A 20,519-nucleotide genomic window follows, 5' to 3' on the forward strand; every position below is an offset into this window, starting at 1 on the left:
TTCATGTTTAATTGCTATTTTGAATAAAGTTCACAAATATACAAATAATCTAACATAAAATATGAATTCGAATAGAATAGTAATACAATAGTCAGTATAACAAATCTTGAACGAATTAGCATACTTCCAAACATATGCAAATATAATTGGATTCAAATAAGAATTAAATACAGAATACAAAATAGAAAATGAAAACAGAAAATAAGAAAGAAAAAGAAAACAGAAAAAATGAAGAGAAAGCCTCACCTGGCCGCAGAAGCCCACCAGCAGCCCAACAAGCACTGGCCCAGCACAGCCCAACTCAGCCCGAGATACCCCTTCATCAAATTAAAACAGAGAGAGGGTCGTCCTCATCTCTTCGTCGCGCATGGTGGACAACACAACGCCGTGGCGAGCTTCTCCTCGTCGCTGTCGACATCTCCTCGCTCAGCTGCGTGACGAGGCGTGTTCCCGAGCCGTATAAAGCCCCTGGACGAACCCTAGCCTCGATTTTCTTCTATCTCTGCTCCATTTTTTCCCCTATCCGAAACCCTAGCTTGCCCCGGTCACCATTACCTCCAACGATTGAAGCCTCCCCGAGCCTCACTGAGGACGCCATCGTCATCGCCATCCTCTCCTTGCTCCTCCTGCAAAAGGAATTGAGTCGAGGTGCCCGGAGCGTCTCCGTCGAGCTCGTCTCTCCGAAGGCCGGCGACACCAAATTCGGCGATGCAAACCTCCATTGACTCCGCCGTCACGCCCTTCGTGCTCACGGTGAGCCCATGCATCTCCTGAGCATTCTATTGCATCGAATCGGCGCCTGTAGCCTCCTAGCCGCGTGTGCCCGTGTCTGCCGCCGTTCGGCATCGCCGGCGAGCGAGCTCCGTCGACCATTTAGGAGCGGCGCTGGTACCATTGTGTTCACCGCGACGAGCTGAATTTAGTGGCGTGAGTAATTCGTCCGCGCGAACCCAGGAACGGCGGCGCCGTCACCGACTGATCGCCGCCAGTGGGTTCTCCTGGCCACGCTGGCTATTTTGACTAGTCCACGCCGTGTGGCAGCTGACGTGGACCATTGGCCCACTCGTCAGTGACCCTCGGTAACACTAACCCGGGTGTGTTTAGTAGTTCTTCTGTTTTTAATTCCAATTCAATAATTGCTGAAACTTTGAAAATTGATTATAAAATCCATTACAACTCAGAAAAATGTAAATAAGATATCATAATTCTTAAAAGATAAACTCTATCCGATAAAAATGTAAAATTAAATTTTAATTTTTAATAAAAAATTAATTATTTCAAACTAGTTAATTAAGTCTTTTCTTTTAATTTCAAATTCAACTAAAATTCAGAAATTAAGAAAAGGTTCTAAAAATAAATAAAAACCAGTAAGAAAATAAAGAAAATATGCAAACTACTTTTCTTTATTTGTTATCTTGTTAAATCCTTATTAGGAGAATTTAAACCCTAATTAATAATTACCTTAATTATTAATTCTTTAAAAATAGTAAAGTGCCAAATCCAAACGTGTGTTTATTTTTAAAGTGATGAATAACTTCAACCCTATCATGAAGTTATTAATTCAAGAACTATAGGGTAATTAGTAAACCCTAGTTCCATAAGGAAGAAAACTAGAACCTCATCATCTCATGAGAAACCCTAAAACTCTAACTCCATTAGGAATCCTAGCTCCATTAATCCATATGAACCCTAATTTGTTTCTAACCTAAACCTAGGTTAGAACATGGGATCATGCTACTCCATTATCATAGAGCCATGATTAGCAACTAAAGACATATCTATGTCCACATAAAATGTAGAACCCTATCACTAGCAAATATTCCATGTATGCATTCCATTCAACCAAGATGATCCAATAGGATCCACCAAGTCTAAACCCTAGTTCCTACCATCTCAATTATTAATTAACCTTATCAAACCATATTTAGCATCACACCATTGTGATGAACCCTAATAGTAACCATGACTGATATTTACCTTACATACCATACTCCACTAAACCCTACCAGTGTGAGATACTTATAAACTATCCTATTTAGGAACCAACCATTCCCTACTTAGAGATTCAATAGCTAATCTAAGACCACCTCAATTGTAATACTTATTCTTACCTAAGTAATATGTTCTTCAAAAGTTATTCTTTTGAAGTAATCAAAGAATCATCATCAACCCTGCTTATAAAGATCCATCAACCCTAGAAAGCTATCACCAACATGGTATACCAACCTTGATAGCACCTATGTATAATAAATTGCTTATGATATGCTTCCCTAAAACCATATTATTTCTAGCTATTGATGAATCGAACTCTGTTGTGATCCATCTAATCCTTACTCCAGAAACCAATTAGAACCATAGAAACCCCACAAACCTAACTATCATACTTGTTATTTATTATAGAATATGTTCTTCAAAAGTTATTCTTTTGAATTATATAATAAGTACTCATCAACCATGCACTATAGGACTTAAAATTGACAAATGTTCTTTACTTATTATACAACTACTATCCCTTGGTGTGTATGATCGTTACTCTGCATTATACCACTTGTTTAGGATTCTAAGACAACAAAACCATAATAAGAACCTTGTTGTGGAATCACTCTAAAAGTGCAACACACCCTAAGCAAATCATTTCAACTAACTAATCCTAAATCATCGGGGTTAGGTCACGCTTAGAGCGATTGCATCTCATACTTATGCACTATTGCATCCTTGCCAATCTTTTAAACATCGTCCTTATCGGACGATGATGCTATTTCAGAATTTGGAGTTATTGCGTATCGAAGACTTTGTCTGCATAATCTTGCAGTCAAGAAAGGCAAGTTCATCGCTTGCTCATGTCATTTGAGTATTTTTATCAAATTACTTGCAAAGTACTATGTTTATCAGTCGTGCATAAAAAGGCAAAACCACTATTTTCATAACTATGAATATGACTATGTGGTTGGCAATGGAACCATGGATTGTGTTGACATGGTGGAGGTTCCATTGCAATGGGTTTATATCCATCTAGGATTAAGTAACAAATGTCGTCCAGTGATTCTTGTGCCGTAATACCCGTGTTAACCATAAGATCTGGAGTGGGACGGAATAGTGAATTGTATTTCCACCTCTTGTACATCAACGGATGCGCTTACCGTAGCAGTTGTATCTTGCGAGAACAACCGGTGGGTGGGGATCCCATTCTAATTCCCCACGGTAATGCGGTCTATGATGGGTTGCATCTACCGACGAAGGAGTTTATGGTAGAGCCCAGAACTGTTGTCATTGTCTTGGTCCATCCTTAATTGGTATAAGAGGACCGGCGAGGACCCAGGGTCGGAGTTTGCAACAAAGGGTGGGTGTGCGAGGTAGCGGAGGAATATGATTGGCTATGACCTTACTCCTGGCCTCACACCAAAGGAAGTGTGGACGAGCCGCAACTCGGTTGGCAACAAGGATAAGATCTCTTATGGGTAAAGCAACACACCTATGCAGAGTGTAATGAATCGTGACATGTCACTCCCAGTTCCGGGATATGGAACTGCGAACGCTGCCAGAAAGGAACTCCATGAAGTTCTAGTAAACCGGTGAAGGCTGACGGACATAGTTCTTCTGAATAAAAGCAACCTTTTGAACAAATGGTTATGAAATCCTGCATTGGTATTAGACTTTCTGGTCTAATGCTGTAGTTAGTGCATTAAACACCTCTTTCCTATAATGAACTTGTTGAGTACGCTCGTACTCATCCCACTCTTAAATCCCCTGCTTAGATATGGAGGCATCGAAGGAGGATCTACAGTACAACTCGAAGACCGAGGAGTCAACACTACTTCAAGGGACAGGAACCTGCCGGAAGAGTCATATACCACATCCACCATGGATAAAACCTAGCTTAGCAATAGAAAGAAACTAGTTTCCTAAACCTAGTTCCTATTTAGCTAGAATCTTTTCATAGCCTCTATAGCTAGTTAAATACTCTACAAATAGAGTTCGTAATAAGACTAGACTACGAGTCGTTCTTCTGGAGTTTATTTGCAGTTTTACCTCATTGTAAAGTAGGAGGCTGTGATGATCTTATGTAACAGAGTCATTGTTGTAATTCTATAGACATGCCTTGGACCCGCATATGTTTCTGTTGTACCACTCTGAGCGATATAATACTAGTGGAACGGTGTTTCATTGGTGTTATATCAGACTTGCATACTACACCATGCAATGGTATGCCGGGTCACCACAGCCGGCACTGCCGCCCTCTGCACACTGGCACTGCCGGTTGGGCCGGCACTGCCGCCCATACCACCCCGGCACTGCCGGCGATGCTATTGCCAGATCTCCTCCAGCCTCTACAATTGTATCTCAAACACTTCATTCGCCATGCACTGTTTGTCAGATTTTCTCTCTTTTAGTGTACCTTATCATCTTCTTCTTCTATCCCTTGCTATCTCAGGTGCAGGTGGTCCTCATCGATCGAACTCGGGCAAATGGGCTGTCCCTAGTGATTTTGAAGCTGCGATCTTACCGGTAAAGAAGGCATCTCGTCGGGAGAAGGGCTTGGCTGCAACTGAACCTTGCGGTGTCATCATCATAAGACTGCGAGGCATACCCGTTGGGAAATGGCCTGATCATGAGTATGCTCGGCTGCGTCCGACTAATATCTATACCACACCCAAGGCCGACAACTGTTCTGAGCTATTCTGGACTAAGTATCAAGAGAAGAATTATTCTGATCTCTATGATGATGCTACCTATCGAGTTGCTCCTATGCATCATATTAACTTTTCTCACATGGATAAGCATGCTCAATATTTTGCAGAAGCTCGGGAGGTTTGTGAGCAACTTGGTCTCTTCCCTCTGATGCGTTTTCATCACCCTTACTGTGTTGATGTTATTGGTCAATTCTTTGCCACGGTGTATGTTGACAATGATGATGCCAAGACTATGACTTGGATGACCGAGGGTCGCATGTTACATGGCACCTGGGGTCAATTTGCAGAGTGTCTTGGCTATCCAGTGCTCCCTGACAATGAGGAAGGATACTTTCGGGCTCACGACACTCCCAAGCCCATTGATAAGGCTCTCCTTGCTGATCTTTATCTTGAAGGAGAAGTGGTGTATGGCTCTCAGAAGTTTCTTCGCCCAGTGTATGACATCCTTCTCCGCATTTACAGAGAGGTCCTAAATCCCAAGGTTGGCTGTGTTGATCAGATTTATGGCTATCTTGGAAATCTTTTATATCTCACTCACCAGCACCGTGACTCCGGCCTTCGGCTTGATGTGATGGATTTTCTGTGGAATGAGTTTTGGGCATGCATCATGTCTCGCAAGTCTCCTGTGTTTGCTCCCTACTTCATGTGCTTCATTTGCTCTCGCTGGAACAAGGCTGGTTTTGGTAACCTCCTTGATGATGTTAACCATCTGCCTCATAAACACAAGGATCTCAAGGTCAAGACTCATCCCCTTCCTCCTCGTCTTCCCAGTGCTGAGGATTCTACAGAAGAAGACTCAGATATGGAGTATGTTCCCCTGTGAGCAACGCCACAAAGGCCTAGCCCGCTTCCACTAAGGGATTTCCTCGAGGCGGAAACCGGGCCTTTACAAGGTTCTTGGGGCACGCATCCACAACCAAATTGGAGGCTCCCGATATCTGTAACAACACAACAACAACAACAAGAACAAATCAACCACAAACAACTAGGGTTTCCAAAAGAGGAACACTAGCAAAGGACGCCTCAAGCATATGAGGGGGAAATGCAAATCGCTTCGGTGAAGATGTAGATCGGGGTCTTCTCCTTCGATTCTCCAAAGATCAAGAGCTTTGGATGGTTGGAGGAGGAGATCTTGTGATTCTTGTGTTTCTTGAGGTGGCTCTATTGGTGGATGAACTTGGTAGTGTTTGAGCAACCTGAGCTGGAAGAAGGGGGTATTTATACCCCCCCCCCCCACCAAATGTAGCCCTTGCTGACTTTTTAGGGCCGGAATTTCTGGTCTAAGTTGGGGCCGGAATTTCCGCCCCCACCGGAAATTCCGCCCCTTCGAAGCAAATGTCCGGGCGAAAATCCGGGGGTGTACTGAGCGTCTGGATTTCTGGTCCTTAGCAAAATTTGGGGGGCCGGACATTTGTGAAAATGTCTGGGCCGGAATTTCCGCCCCTTCGACAGAAATGTCCGGGAAAATTTCCGGGGGGCATCCAGGGGCTCTGGACCCTTAAGTCCTTAGCGAAAATTTGGGGGCCGGAAATTGTCAAAATTTACAGCCCGGAATTTCCGGCCTGGAAATTCCAGCCTTCTCCCTTTCTTCTTCCTTTTCATCCATGACTTTTCCCTCTTTAATACTTCTCACCTCAAGCTCTAATGTAGATCAAATCTGCACACTAAGCCACATTAGATCATCACATATGTTGTCATCAAACACACAAAACATAATTATGGAGAGATGTTCTTTCAGGTGGACACACCTCCTCCTCCACTTCTCCTTCTTCTCTTCTGCCTTCTCCTCCTCCTCCTCCACTTCTCATCCTTCTCCCTTTTCCCCTTCTCCTCCCTTCTTCTCCCTCCTCCTCCACCCACACCCTCCTCCTACTACGGTGACCTCCTCCTCCTCCGGCGAGCACCTCCTCCGGCTTCACCCACCCACCCACCCACATACCACTTCCTCCTCCTCCTCCTCCGGCGACCACCACCACCCCCACCACCACCTTCTCCTCCTCCTCCACCACCACCACCACCACCACCTCCTCCTCCACCCACCACCACCACCTCCACCTCCTCCACCACCAACAACATCCGGCCAGCCTCTCCTCCTCCTCCTCAACCCACCCACCCACCTAACCACCCACCTCCAGCCGAAAAATTTGAAAAAAAATTCCGGCGGCCCCAGATCTAGATCTAGATCTTGCCACCATTTTTTTTGAAATACAAAAAAAAAATTCTGTGGCGCACCACTGCTCGGTGCGCCACCCGGTGCGCCACAAAAATAAGACATTCTGTGGCGCATGGGTCCGTGCGGCCAGAATTCTTATTTTTGTTGCGAGAATTCTGTGGCGCACCGCCCATGCGCCACAGAATGTGGTTTTTGGTGCACCACTAATGAGCCTTTTTCTACTAGTGTCGATTATTATTATCTGAGTTCCTTTACTTGTGCTTTTAGATTTGTGATAGACTGCTTGAAGTTCCTTGTATCATCATATAGATTGTATCACCTAGTTTTCATTAGGCACACTTACTATTATGCAAATCCTAAAATTTCAAATGAATCTAAAGAAAATTTGTAAAACCTATGCAAACCCCCTCTAGGTTACCATCTTTTTAGTCCTTACTGTACAAAGAGGGTTTTGATGAGATTGAATATATGCTGGGTGTGGTGCAAGAGGCTGATATGGCTGGCTATAGAGAGATTAAGTTGATCAGAATGGATGTTGGGGTCATGGACCATACTTTTTTTTCCCAATGTCAGTGCTACCACTAACTTTCCATATATCTACCATATAAGAATTGAACTGGAACAAATTGTATATCATGGAGGGCCCTTTGTTGACAAAGTTGCGATCACTTCTAAAGATATTGCTACAGGCCCTAGCAAGAAGCATATAAGTGCAAGTAGAAGTGGTGGGAGCAACAACGTATCTAGTCTAGAAGCAGCTAGTAGGAAGAATACTGAAGGTACAAGATAAAATGAATGATGCTGAGGAGGTGCCGTCAAGCCAACCTGATGTGGATAGACAAATGGAAAACGATCTGAGATATAATATGCTTTTGAAACAAGCTCAAGCAAATGCAAGTATGGAGAGTGTGGGGAAGGAAGTTTCTGATGCTAACATGGTTGATGCTGCAGTGGCTCTAGAGTCGGAAAATAATGGAATGTGTGAAAGGAGTAGTGTGCATTCAAATACATTTGCTGACGAACTTGATGAAAATATGGACCCAAATGAGGTTGTGGAAAATTATGCAAGGAGAATAGGCTTGAGTGCCTAGGATATTAGAGAGATTTATGATGAGAAGAACGATGATAAAGTTGTGGGTGAAGTTGTTCTAGACCCAATCAATTCAGCCAAAGTCAGCGTTGTTGGACGATGAACGCACAAACTCTCTTTGGGACCCGACAACGTCGATCATTGGGAGTCTGTATTTCACCAACAGGAGGCTCTCGAGCTCGGCCGCCACGATGGTGGCCAGATGCTCCCCAAGAACAAGAGTAACATGAGGTGCAAACGGTGGTGGGGTGTGATTGGGGGCATCCTCAACGCCGTCATTGAACATAGCCAATACGGCGGGTAGCCTCTACATGCCCCGCTGCCCTCTCCCTGCATGCACTAGCACGTTGGGCTCCGAGAACAACGTTGCGCTCGTCCCCATCGCACTCATCTTCCTCGGCACGCGCTCCTCATCCTCGAAGCCACACACCCTGCCCTTCGCCATCCCGAAGCGCAAGGTGGTGGAGGATCCACTCTCTCTGCCAAGGAAGCTGGAGGCCCCGCGCCGCAACATCATTGTTTACATGAGCCGACGCCGCAGCCGGCGCCACCTCGCAGAGATATCAACTTATGCCGTCTGAAAAAGTTGCGGGAGCTCCCGAGGAAGAAGGCTCAGGAGGAGGAGGAGGCCGAGGAGGAGGAGGAGCTGTGGATGGGCTCCTCGACAACACCCGTCACTCGCGCGCACAATGACCCAGAGGCGATGGCCCTGAACGCTGGCCTGGCGCGAGACATGGGTGGCGAAGGAAACAAGCACCGGCGCTAGCGGCATCAAGGAGGAGGACGGGAGGAGTCAGACTACAACTTGATGTACTACCACTGCGCTAATTTAGTTTAGTATAAATTTTAGTTGAATTTCATACTACTTTATAAGTATAACAACTCTAATGAAATTTAAGTTGCCATTTGAATTTAAGAAAACTATCACGGCACATATGAGGAAAGGAGCCTCATACGTGGCTAGTGGTGACGGCGAGCCATGTGCCCGATCCGGCGTATGGGTGCACGACTTAGGTACTGATTGATTCATACTCCCTCCGTACTCAAATAAGTGGATATCTAGCTCTAAATTTTGTTCACAAAAGAGTGTACTTCTATCTTTCCAATGCATTTTAATTGCTTCTCTCTTATTGCACGGAAATAAAACCCAATAATATTAAACACATAGTTTTCTTATTTTCTACATGCACTTAGCTTATTGGCGGTGAAAGAATTAAAGAGGAAAGATGCATGTTACCAATGTATTTTTTACTCTACTTAATAATTTGTCTTGAAGAAACATGCATGCCACTTATTTGTGGACGGAGGTAGTAGGGTGGAAAAAACTCCGACCATAGATAAAGTGATACCATAACTTTTATTACTTTGCATTTCCATCTCTGATTTTGAACGAGAGTAGTAAATCATATATACTCCGACCAATAATTTACCGATCACATCTTCTCCATGTACCGCATTGTCTATTTTGTTTCATGATCATAAAGAAGACATGCACTTCAACAATACATGATACCTTCCAAACAATCTAACATGGTGTTCCATAAAATTCTATCTTATCCTGCAGTCTTTCCTGCCCCGTTTACGTGAAGAGAAGTTGTCTCAGGTGATCAGGTGGTGACCACAGAGGAAATCAAATATTGGCTTCCTAAGTTCAAAGCTCAGGTCACCTAATATCGATCTGAAGTACTCCTGAGTGGCTTCAGTGGGTGACACAGGTATGGCTCTATGGTTTACTCTTTGTCTTTTGTCTTCAAATCATGATGTTTAGTTAGAGAATTTTGAATGTTTATGGTTACTGCAAGCACTATGACCAAAATCCTACGTGTAATAGTTATTTAAGTGCACGCCATATTTATAAACATTATGGTCATGGCTAGAGTCTGCAGCTGCAATAGTTCCGTAGTATATAACTAGTTAGTGCACGTGCAACACACGTCTATGTGATACAACATTTTTGAATCCTTTTTTTCAATGAGTTGTTTTTCCACAGCTTTTGTTCTTGTAGAGTATCATATTTTAAGTCCAAAAATTGTAATTTTGGACCTTCTAAAGATGCCAATATTTACTCAATAAAATGAAGCTTTGTTTAATTTATCAGATGTGTTTCTTATCTGCTATTGGGTGGTTTTGGGAAGGCATTTAGTTTTTTTGGATGATGTGAGTTGGTGTATTGTCACCCTCTTCATCCCACTGTAGGTATAGTAAGGTTGCTTTGAGATTGATCTTTTGTATTGTTCTTATAAGGTTTCTATACTAAGGTTGCTATTGGGTGGTTTTGGTAAGGCATTTAGTTTTTTTGGATGATGTGAGTTGGTGTATTGTCACCCTCTTCATCCCACTGTAGGTATAGTAAGGTTGCTTTGAGATTGATCTTTTGTATTGTTCTTGTAAGGTTTCATGAATAATCTAATAAAAAAGCCGTGCATCCTTTGGATGCAGAAACTGGGGCGATATTTCCCCCATTTCGTAAAAAGGTAACTCCAATAATCAAAATAAATTCAGATTCTAAACGAATCATGCACGTGCTCCAACAGATAGTTTTTAAGTCAAATCAATCACTGTACAATCTGATTCAAATAGAGGAACATTTTTTTCCTAAATATTCAGTGCGAATAACATAAAACTAAGATAAAAAATGTCTCTTGCAGTCTTCTATAGTTCCATATGCACGGCTCAATAATTTTTTTATATGACAAAGAAGAACTACCATATAATCCGTTCTCCACGTTAGCACAAAAACCTCATCAAACCGTGGTATCGATGTCCTTCAAACAAATAAGGACATAATCATGTTAAGAGCATAAAACAAAGAACCTCTTATACTGCACAATTTTATGCAATTCTAACTCCTCTAGTAATTACGAAACATCCTGCTCATTAACTCTTTGCTTACCCCTAGTTGATTCGGCTATGACAAGTTGTCAAAGACATACATCTCTACTATAAAAAAAAAATTCTCATAATATCACAATAAAATCACATTAGACAACATAACTACTTATTTATTAAAAACTTGCATGACTTCTGATCTTGCAAGAGCTGCATATCTGATAGAGGGAAACATATAAAAAATTAACCTGTTGCGCTTCAAGAACAGTAGTAGCAGTCCAATAGTATGGTAAGTTCATATAAAAAACCTCTGACTTTTGTACAATAATTACTAACCTTGTATGCTGCCACACAAATCAAGAAAGAACAATATAGGGACCATCAGGAGATCTATACTTCGGGTGTTCAAGAAGCAAGAAGACTCTACCGAAAGTGTTAATGAAAAACGGCTCTAGATGTTCATAGCCAATTGCAATACTGCAATTACTCATTATTATGTCATTTCCCAATCACTTAGGCTGAAGAGGACATGTAAGGAAGCCCCAAATTCTAAACTGAGTCACCATATTAAGAACAAAAATAATAAGATATCAATGATCACTCGCTCATCAGTACAATAACACAAGTGGTCTATAAATTCTGTAATTGGCATCTCCTAATAAATTAGCATGGCAATTTGGAATCAGAACAGAACAATGCACACTTTTATGAAATATCTTCTTCACATCAAATTATTCATCAAATAACTTAACGAATAATATCGGAAGTGGATTTTCGTAGTTGAATCTGCGTGGTGACTGAGAAATAGTTCACGGTAAGTCTGAAAGAGGACAAAATGGACTATAAACTGCAATATATCCTTCTGATTGGTGGTTAATTATTCCATTCATACAGGCCGTAACAGAAAAGGTGGATGGCTACTGATTGACCAACATAAGAAAAGCACACAGTATACATGTTTACCAGATGGCATGAATAATCATTTTGTTCATTGTACCTTGTGTGACATGATTCTCAAAAGTATAACAGACTTAAACTTGAATGAACAAAATTGCTTCAACACTTAACCAAAGGATCCTTACCATATCATATGCTATGAGCTTGGCTAAGCTACCTTACGTGTAAGTTATTTTATACAAATCAAAATACTGAACTGACAATATGAACCCTAATTTCCTAATAATCTGAGTGAGAAAGAGAATAGTAATTATAAGCTAGTGCCTCTCAGCCTGATGCAATCATGCCACTGAATCAAGTTAACTAACCCTTGTTGCAATGTTTTTCTTGTGAATAACTAAATCAAAAGTCAGCAAATTGGTTCGTTTTATTTTTAATCGAAAATTGGAAGCTCATATTCAGCATAAACATTCTTAAGCTGACCATAAAACGTTTTACCATATCTTGAGTTCAGCTTGAGGGATGTGAAGAGGATACGTCTGAATATGCAGTAAACCTGTGCGGAGAAAAATACAGTACATGATAATCATGCAGACAAAATCGGATGAATATTTGTCCAGCATCGTATACTGAGGAAAGTAGATCAAAGTAGCATGACATGCAATTATCAACGTCTACACGTTCATTTGAATTTTACGCACAGACCAAACAATACATCGGAATATCCATGCTTTAAATTTGAGGTACCATCCATCCACGCCAAGAAACTAACAGCAAAACACATGAAAAAGAAAAGAAGAGAGGCGCAACCTTGTTCCTGCAGGCTAGGCGAGCGGAGCGAGCTTGGCGAGTTTGGCAGCGGCGTCTAGGCCGATGCCTCCGCGGTAGCGGATCGTACAGGCATCTGACTGAACATGGTCTGGTGGGAGAGTGAGGAGGGCCTGTGATGTGAGGAGCGTGGCAGGCGGTGAGGAGCGTGACGGGCCTTGGAGCGCGGCAAGCCGGTGAGGAGAGCTGCGAGATGACCCGCCGGCGAGGCGTGGGGATTGGCGGGGAAGTGATGGAGAGGCGCCGGGAGGATGGGGATATGTGCAGTGTGGTCGATAGTGATTGAAGGCAGAGGCGGTAACTCCGGCGGTGGTAGCCAGCGAGGAGGAGGAGATCGCGGGAGGACTGGAAGAGGCGAAAGTGGAGGAGGAGATCACGGTAACTCCGGTGCTTCTGGGTCTGATGAATGGATTATGTTTCCTCGCAACAAGGGAAGGGCAGATGGCGTGCGATATGGCCGAGATGGGAAGGACACGGGATCTGGGGAGGGGAGAACAAATGAGCCTCAACCGTTTGATGCATGTAGATAGACGGTTCAGATTTAATTTTCCTATGCCTTTATAAGTAGTAGAGATTACCTTCAGTCTTTCATCCTTAATTATTTTTAAGGTCTACTCATGTGCATTTGGGAAAACTCTATAAAGTTTGTAACCCAATTTCGTTATGTTTTACAGGAATCTGACCCTATCAACCATGGCAGTGAGCGCTTCCACGGGTGTGATGAACTCCCTCCTAGGGAAGCTCACTACCCTGATGGGGGATGAGTATCGGAAGCTCAAATGTGTGCGGAATAAGATTGTGTCCCTTCATGAAGAGTTTAGTACAGGGACGGAGATAGGGGGACGAGGGGGGGGGGGGGCTGCGCCCCCCCCTATGCTCATGATTTTTCTTTGAACACAAGCCATGACAACTCCTTATTTCTGCGATTTTAGCTAGTTCTGCTCCCCTGATACTAAGATTGCCCCCCTTACTTCATTCCTGGCTCTGTCCCTGGTTCAGTAGCATGAATGCTCTTCTTGTAAAGATGGCAGGAATGGACGAGCTAGATGTTCAGGCTAAGGGGTGGAGAGACCAAGTGAGGGAGATGTCCTATGATATTGAAGACTGCATCGATGACTTCATGCATGGCCTTGAAGTAAAAGGTGCAACCACTGGGTTTCTCAAGAAGACTGCTGAACGCTTTAAAAAGCTCAAGGTGCGTCATCAAATCGCCAACAAGATCAATGGGATTGAGGCTCGTGTACTTCAAGTGCATGAGCGGCGCATAAGGTACAAGCTTGATGAGTACAACCCTATCACCAGTATTGTCCATATTGATCCACGCGCACTCGCTATTTTTGCGGATGCTGCTGGTCTCGTGGGTATTGATACCCCCAGAGATGAGGTTGTGGAGTTGTTGATGGATCAAGGTCAAGAGCTGAAGGTGGCTTCTATTGTGGGATTTGCAGGTCTCGGAAAAATCACCCTTGCCAATGAAATGTGCTGTGAGATCAAAGGGAAGTTTACCTGTCATGCATTTGTATCAGTATCTCTAAAGCCTGATATACCAAGGCTTCTCCAGAATTTATTATTGAAGCTTACGAGTTACGAGACAACAATCGTCTCCAAATAGCAGCTTGGATGATGTGATTACAAATATCAGAGAGTATTTATTGAATGAGAGGTAATTTTTTCCATTATTTGTACCTTATTGTACCATTATTCTTACCAAAATATATTAGCAAGTACTAGTGATTTATTTGCGCTCTTAAAGTCTATTTCGATACCTTTGATAAATCATTTCGAAATAACCATTTCCAGGGCAACCATAGCATTTTCCTTAAAGGTTAGGATATATATGTCTCTGTTAGAGAAGTGTCACCCATAAAATGAATTAGTCCACTGTAATATTGGACTATGAACATTTTTTATATAACGAGAGAAGTTCTATATTTCCCGATCTAACTTTGCATACAGCTCAAACCACCTTGAAACTTGCCAATATTATGGTACATAAAATGAATTAGGCCTGGAGGGAGGTAGGGAATCACTTCTGCTCCGGTGCTCCTCCCCTGAATTTTTTTCCCTGAATTTTTTTTAGGCCCATCAAACACAATAACGATGGAGATTTTGTCATATCTGTTCGTAACCGAGGGTACGATTGTAATTTTAGTGTAGGTGCACCATCCGTACAACCCTGTACAGGCCCGTATGGCCCGTGTTGTGGTGTACCTTGTTTTTATACGTATCTACAGTCACATGCGTGTGCAAAAATAGAAAGATCCTATAAAGATCTTGCTCATGTGACCTCTTTTTTTTTCTTACGCGACGTACACATACCGTATCAACATAGATGGGTATACATTGGCTGGATATGGGTTTCAGCGGACCCAACATAGAAAAAAAAATCCAACTACAACTCTTCAACTTTATTTAGGGGGGAGCACCGGAGCAACCCTCGTAGGGAATAGGGAAGTGAACAAGATCAAATCAATTGACGTCCGCCAAATCAACTGCTTACCCCGCGTGGGAGTAATTCATTTCGCCCTTTGTGAGCTGTGGCACTGTTGGCGTATCAAGCCTCCATACTATTAACACATTTGCATTATAAGCACTATTTTTTGCTTCACACAGTTAATGTAGACACTGAAGTTAGTTGGATGTTAGGCCTCCACTGATAAATGTTTCCTTGTTCTAGTGAGAGTACATGTCTTTATTTACTATCTAGTTCAACTAAATGATGAACTGACGAGGACAAGGAAACACAAGTTATTATATATATTGCAAAACGAATTCTACTTGATTTATATCTACTTATCATGGACGATTCAAAGGCTGTTATACTGTGTACAATGTAATTTACTTAGATCTAGTAATTAATAGTACATGTTATCATGGTGTTGACATGTACACGTAGAATTTGTGGTTTTAGGTAATAGGGCTATAATTTCCCAAGCTTATAAGATCTCACTATCAGCTAACCTTTATGTGTTCTCAATGGTGATGTGATTTGCAGGTACTTTATTATAATTGATGATTTATGGGATACGTCAGCATGGGATATTATTAAATATGCTTTTCAAGAAAATAATCATGGCAGTAGAGTGCTAACAACTACAAGGAATTATTGTGTTGCTGCTGCTTGTTGCTGTAAAAGCAGAGGTTGTGTTTACAAGATGAAATCTCTTAATGAGCATGATTCAAGAAGAATGTTTTTTAGCAGAATATTTGGTTCAGAAGATTCCTGCCCTACTGAATTAGAAGATATTTCAAAAGATATTCTGAGAAAATGTGGTGGTCTGCCACTTGCTATCATCAGTATATCAAGCCTTCTAGCTGAGCAACCAAAGACAACATTTGAGTATGTAAGGAAGTCTCTCGGGTTCATGTTTGACGGAAATCCTACTCTTGATCAGATGAGGCAAATTTTGGAGCTTAGCTTTAGAAACCTTCCTAACCATCTTAAGACATGTTCGCTCTATCTTGGCATGTATCCAGAGGACCACGAGATAGACAGGGTTGATTTGTTGAGGCAATGGATAGCAGAAGGTTTCGTGTGTCCAACCCCTGGGCTCGATGCAGAGGATGTTGCAATAAGCTACTTCAATGAGCTTATTAATAGGAGCATGATCCAGCCTGTGGATACTGACATTAATGGAGAGGTGCGGAGCTGCAGAGTACATGATATAATGCTAGATGTCATCAGATCCAAGATTGAAGAAGAAAATTTTATTTCTGTGCTGAATGACCCGGAAGCTGTGTTAGGGATGCACAAAAATATCCGGAGAGCTTCACTCCAGTGCTCTGGTGAAGAGTGCAGAGTGACATCAGCAGTGGTCAATGGGCCATTATCAAAAGTTCGATCAGTCTATGCTTTTGGAGGGTTTTCTTGCCAATCTTTGATGCTACTGAAATATGTCCGAGTTCTACATCTAGATATCGGCTACGGCAGAAATGATATGCTAGATCTCACTGGTATATCTAGGTTGTTTCTATTGAGACACTTAAAGGTGATTGGCAATACGAGGATTGAGCTACCTAGCCAAATTGGTGAGCTACAGCAACTGGAGACACTTGATGTAAGTTTTATCGTCGGAAAGCTTCCATGCGATACTGCTAGTTTGCCCAAGCTATTGCATCTCAGTGTTTCCGGATATACATGTTTTCCCGATGGTATTGGCAGATTGGGACGTCTGCGAACTCTGAGCTTATTTAATTTGGAGAAGAACTCTATCGAGAATATCGAGGGCCTAGGCGAGATGACCAGCCTAAATGATTTTTCTTTTCAATGGAGGGGAGAGGACTTGGTGGAAGGGGCGAGACGTATGGATGTGTTGCGCTCTTCTCTACAAAGGATTAGCGGCAGCCTCAGGATCCTTCACATGCATCCTGTTTCTAGTTCGCGTTATACGGAATTGGATGGCTGGACCACATTTTCCCCTCCACCTATCCATCTTCGAGCGATGAAGATGTGGGGCTGCATGTTTTCGACGATCCCCAATTGGTTTGGTCATCTCCGCGACCTCCAAAGCTTGTATTGCAAGGTCAGGGGGGCAGGGTTGAAGGATAATGGTGTTGCTATTCTTGCAGGGTTGCCATCACTTGTCTATCTCAGGTTGGACTCAGAAGAACCTCTCGAAGAAAGGGTGCGCATCCCTGGCAGCGGCATGGCTTTCCAAGCTCTCAAAGACTTTCAGCTCTGTTGTTGGGCCCCGTTGCTGACTTTTGAAGCGGGTGCTATGTCTGTGCTCAAGAAGCTTTATCTAAAGTTAAAACTGAGTAGTTGCGAGAGTGGTGGGTCTGTGGAGGGTCCACTAGATGGCATTGAGCACCTGCCAGCTGGCCTCAGAGTAATCAACATAGATATCAGCGGTGAAAGAGATGAGGATAGAGAGGCTCTAGAGTCTTCGTTGAAGGAGCATCATCCCGACGCTGCCTTGCACATCACTCATTGGCGATGATTCTCGTCTCCTGCCACTTCCAGTCGCACGTAAATCGTGCACTTGTATGTGTTTGTTTGAACCATTTATTGATTAATTTCTACGTGGAAGTTCCATCCACCTTTAGACTAGTCACAATGGAGAGTATCATACACTAGTATCATGCATATGATACTAGTTTGTGATACTAACCTTACAACGGAATTGCTTCACACACGATCTTTTCCGTCCGATAAACGTACGACGCTTCTTTCTTACATGTGCCAGTTTGTACCTCACCAGCCTTCACCGCAACAGAAGATGTTCGAGGACTGCTCTGGGTGATCAAGTCCATCCTCCACGGCTACAACCTGCGCCTTGACGAGCGCGACCTGTCGCTGCATGACGGGTTCAAGGACGAGCTCCACGCGTCACTCGGGCAGACTGCCACAGGCGTTCGTCGACGGCGAGCACCCAGGCAGCGCCGTTGGGCATCGTGAGCTCCTCTGCAGCAAAGTCGTCATCGGGCCGGTAGGGTGCTTGGGTTGGGGCGGCTTGTGTTTCGTGCCGTGCGACTGTGCGAGGAGTGCTCCGGCAGCTGCAAGGTGTTCCTGGAGGAGAGCTCAAGGCTTTGCCCCGAGTACAACGAGAACGGCCTCTTACGGTTGCATCTGTGCTGCTAAGTTGTTTTTTCTGGGTAGGCAGTTAGGCACTAGGCAGAGTCAAAGAAGAGTCAGAGAAGTGAGGCTGCCAAGTAGTAGTATCGTACGGGGTTATCGGATGGAATTTATCGTATGTATATCATAAGATAGTATCATAGTATCATCATATTTAATGTTTTGTAGAATCTCAATGCAAATGTGTGTACATGATGTGTTTGCTATTAAATTTTCTAGTTTTACGTGCTATGATACGGTATCATATTATGATACCACTCTCATCTCTCATCTCATTAATTGGTGTGCCACATCAGATTTTTGCCAACATGGCATGCATGATACTACTTATGATACTTCCATTGTGGCTAGTCTTAGTATTTCTGCCACACTTCTCAGTTGTCAGCGAACCTTTTTCGACCTTTGTATATTTAATCATGTCTGCTATCTTCTGCAATCATGAGCCTTTTAATCAAGCGAGATATGTACTCCTATGCCGATTTTGTTGCATGGAGAAATGCCTACTGTTGTTCCTGCAAGAAAAATTCGGCTCCATCTAGTGGACGCTGACAGTTACATTACTTAAGCAGGTTAGGGCATCTTAAATGGGGCGACCCATCCCACGCCCGCGCGTCCGGATGGGTTCAGCCGGACAAAAAAGCATCACAATACGGCGACGCACCGCAAATGCGGATGGCCGCGGCGTCCGGAACGACGCAAACCTGTAAATCTGGGCTAGGTTTGCGTGGCCGTGGATGACACGCGGCGTCCGGTCGCGTCTGGCCGCTTGGCTGCTCGCTCCCTTGGGCCCACCTGTCGGTGACCGGGGAGGCTTATTAAATGTGGACTGGAGGGATCTGTCCCTCCAGTCCACTCCCCTTTCCACTGTCCACTCCCCGAGCGCAACCACCGCCATGGCCCCGAAGCGACGGTTCGCTCCCGGAGCCAACGACGAGGAGGCGAGCAGCAGCCGCCATCCTCCGTCGGCGCTGCGGGCCGGAGGAAACCGCGGCGGCCTACACATCGGAGAGGACGCCCGCGGCGGCGCGGCATTGGCGCAACCGCCGCCGCTGCTGCTCGATCCGAAGCTGGAGTCCTCGGAGGGGGACCCCGACCTTTGCGCCGCTCTGCTCATCTCGGCGGCGGAGGAGGAAGCGAAATGGTCGCACCTCCAAGTGGCCATTCGCACCACCGTGATGGAGGAAGAGGCCCGACAGGCGGTGGAGGAAGCCGAGGCCTGGGAGTTGTACGCCCAGGCGCGACGGGAGGAGGAGGAAGCGGCGCGGCGGGAGGAGGCCAGGCGCCGCGCGGAGGAGGAGCGGCGCGAGAAGCAGCGGCGGTAGGAGGCCAAGCGCCGCGCGGAGGAGGAGCGGCGCAAGAAGGCCGGGCGCTGCGCCTGGCAGGGGAGGGAGTAGCGCCTCACGGAGGAGGCACAACCGCTTCCTCGGGTGGCTCCGAACCCCCATTCCGCATGGGAGGAGGCCCTGTGGTCTTCGTGGCCGGAGTCCCCGGCGCGGTCGAGCGACAACAGTGCCTCGCCGCCCGGGGACGCCGTCGATTCCGACACCGACGTCGCCCACAGGGACTAGGCGGCGCACCGGCGGCCACCGCGCCGTCGACCAAACCCTAGCTTAGGGTTTTTTTATTTTGTTTTAAATTTTAAAGCCCATATAGAGGGCTTCTTTTGTTAGTTTATTTGCCCAAAATAAGGCTATGTACAAATTTGCCCAAAATAGGGCATATGCTTAATGAAATTTAGTTCGAATTAACGTTTTAATTTTTTTTTAATTTTTTTCGAATTTGCGCTGCGTCCGCGCGTTTGGTGCAGCGTGCGATCCAAACGGACAAGCGGACGCGGGACGCTGTCCGAATATCCACACGGGCAGCTAGCCCAAAACGAACGACCTAGGCCTTCCGTTTGTGGCGCATGGTTGAAGATGGCCTTACGGCTGGTGCAAACGGACGGTGGCCTCTCGTAAAGAGCTTTGCCGGGGCGTGCGTCGGCGTGTGGCCATTACTGGTCAGGCTTTGTGGGGCTCAGCGTTGCAGCTGGCGTGGGTCGGTGCGAACGTATACACACACGCGTCCAGTCATTAGTGCGTTCCGCGGGTCAACCATTCCAACCAAACCGAAAAAGGCGGCGATTTGCACAAAAATAACCCTTTTATCAAAGAAATGCATAAAATAACCTCCGGGCCAAACTATTTCACTTCACTAACCTTGTGTGTGGCGCCTACGCAAGCGGCGCCACACTATACTGTGTGTGCCACACATCTTGCCTGCGTGGTGTGCATGTGCGTGCGTGACCTACAGCCGCTAACGTGAAAGGCATGTGTGTCGTCCATGGCAAAGGTACCACACAACTCTTTATAAATAAATTTTGTCTAGAGTTGATAGAACATGGTGGTAGCTCAGCTGAATGGAGTCTTTAATGCAAACCTGTAGATCTTGATTTCA

General features: G+C 44.5%; 1 pseudogene; it reads left to right on the forward strand.

Annotated features, from left to right (window-relative positions):
• Window positions 1–9,560: 9,560 nt before the first annotated feature.
• Window positions 9,561–18,122, forward strand: LOC124694979 (annotated as a pseudogene).
• Window positions 18,123–20,519: the final 2,397 nt, after the last annotated feature.

The sequence above is a fragment of the Lolium rigidum genome, chromosome 3 (assembly GCF_022539505.1).
Source record: "Lolium rigidum isolate FL_2022 chromosome 3, APGP_CSIRO_Lrig_0.1, whole genome shotgun sequence".
Classification (NCBI taxonomy): Eukaryota; Viridiplantae; Streptophyta; class Magnoliopsida; order Poales; family Poaceae; genus Lolium; species Lolium rigidum.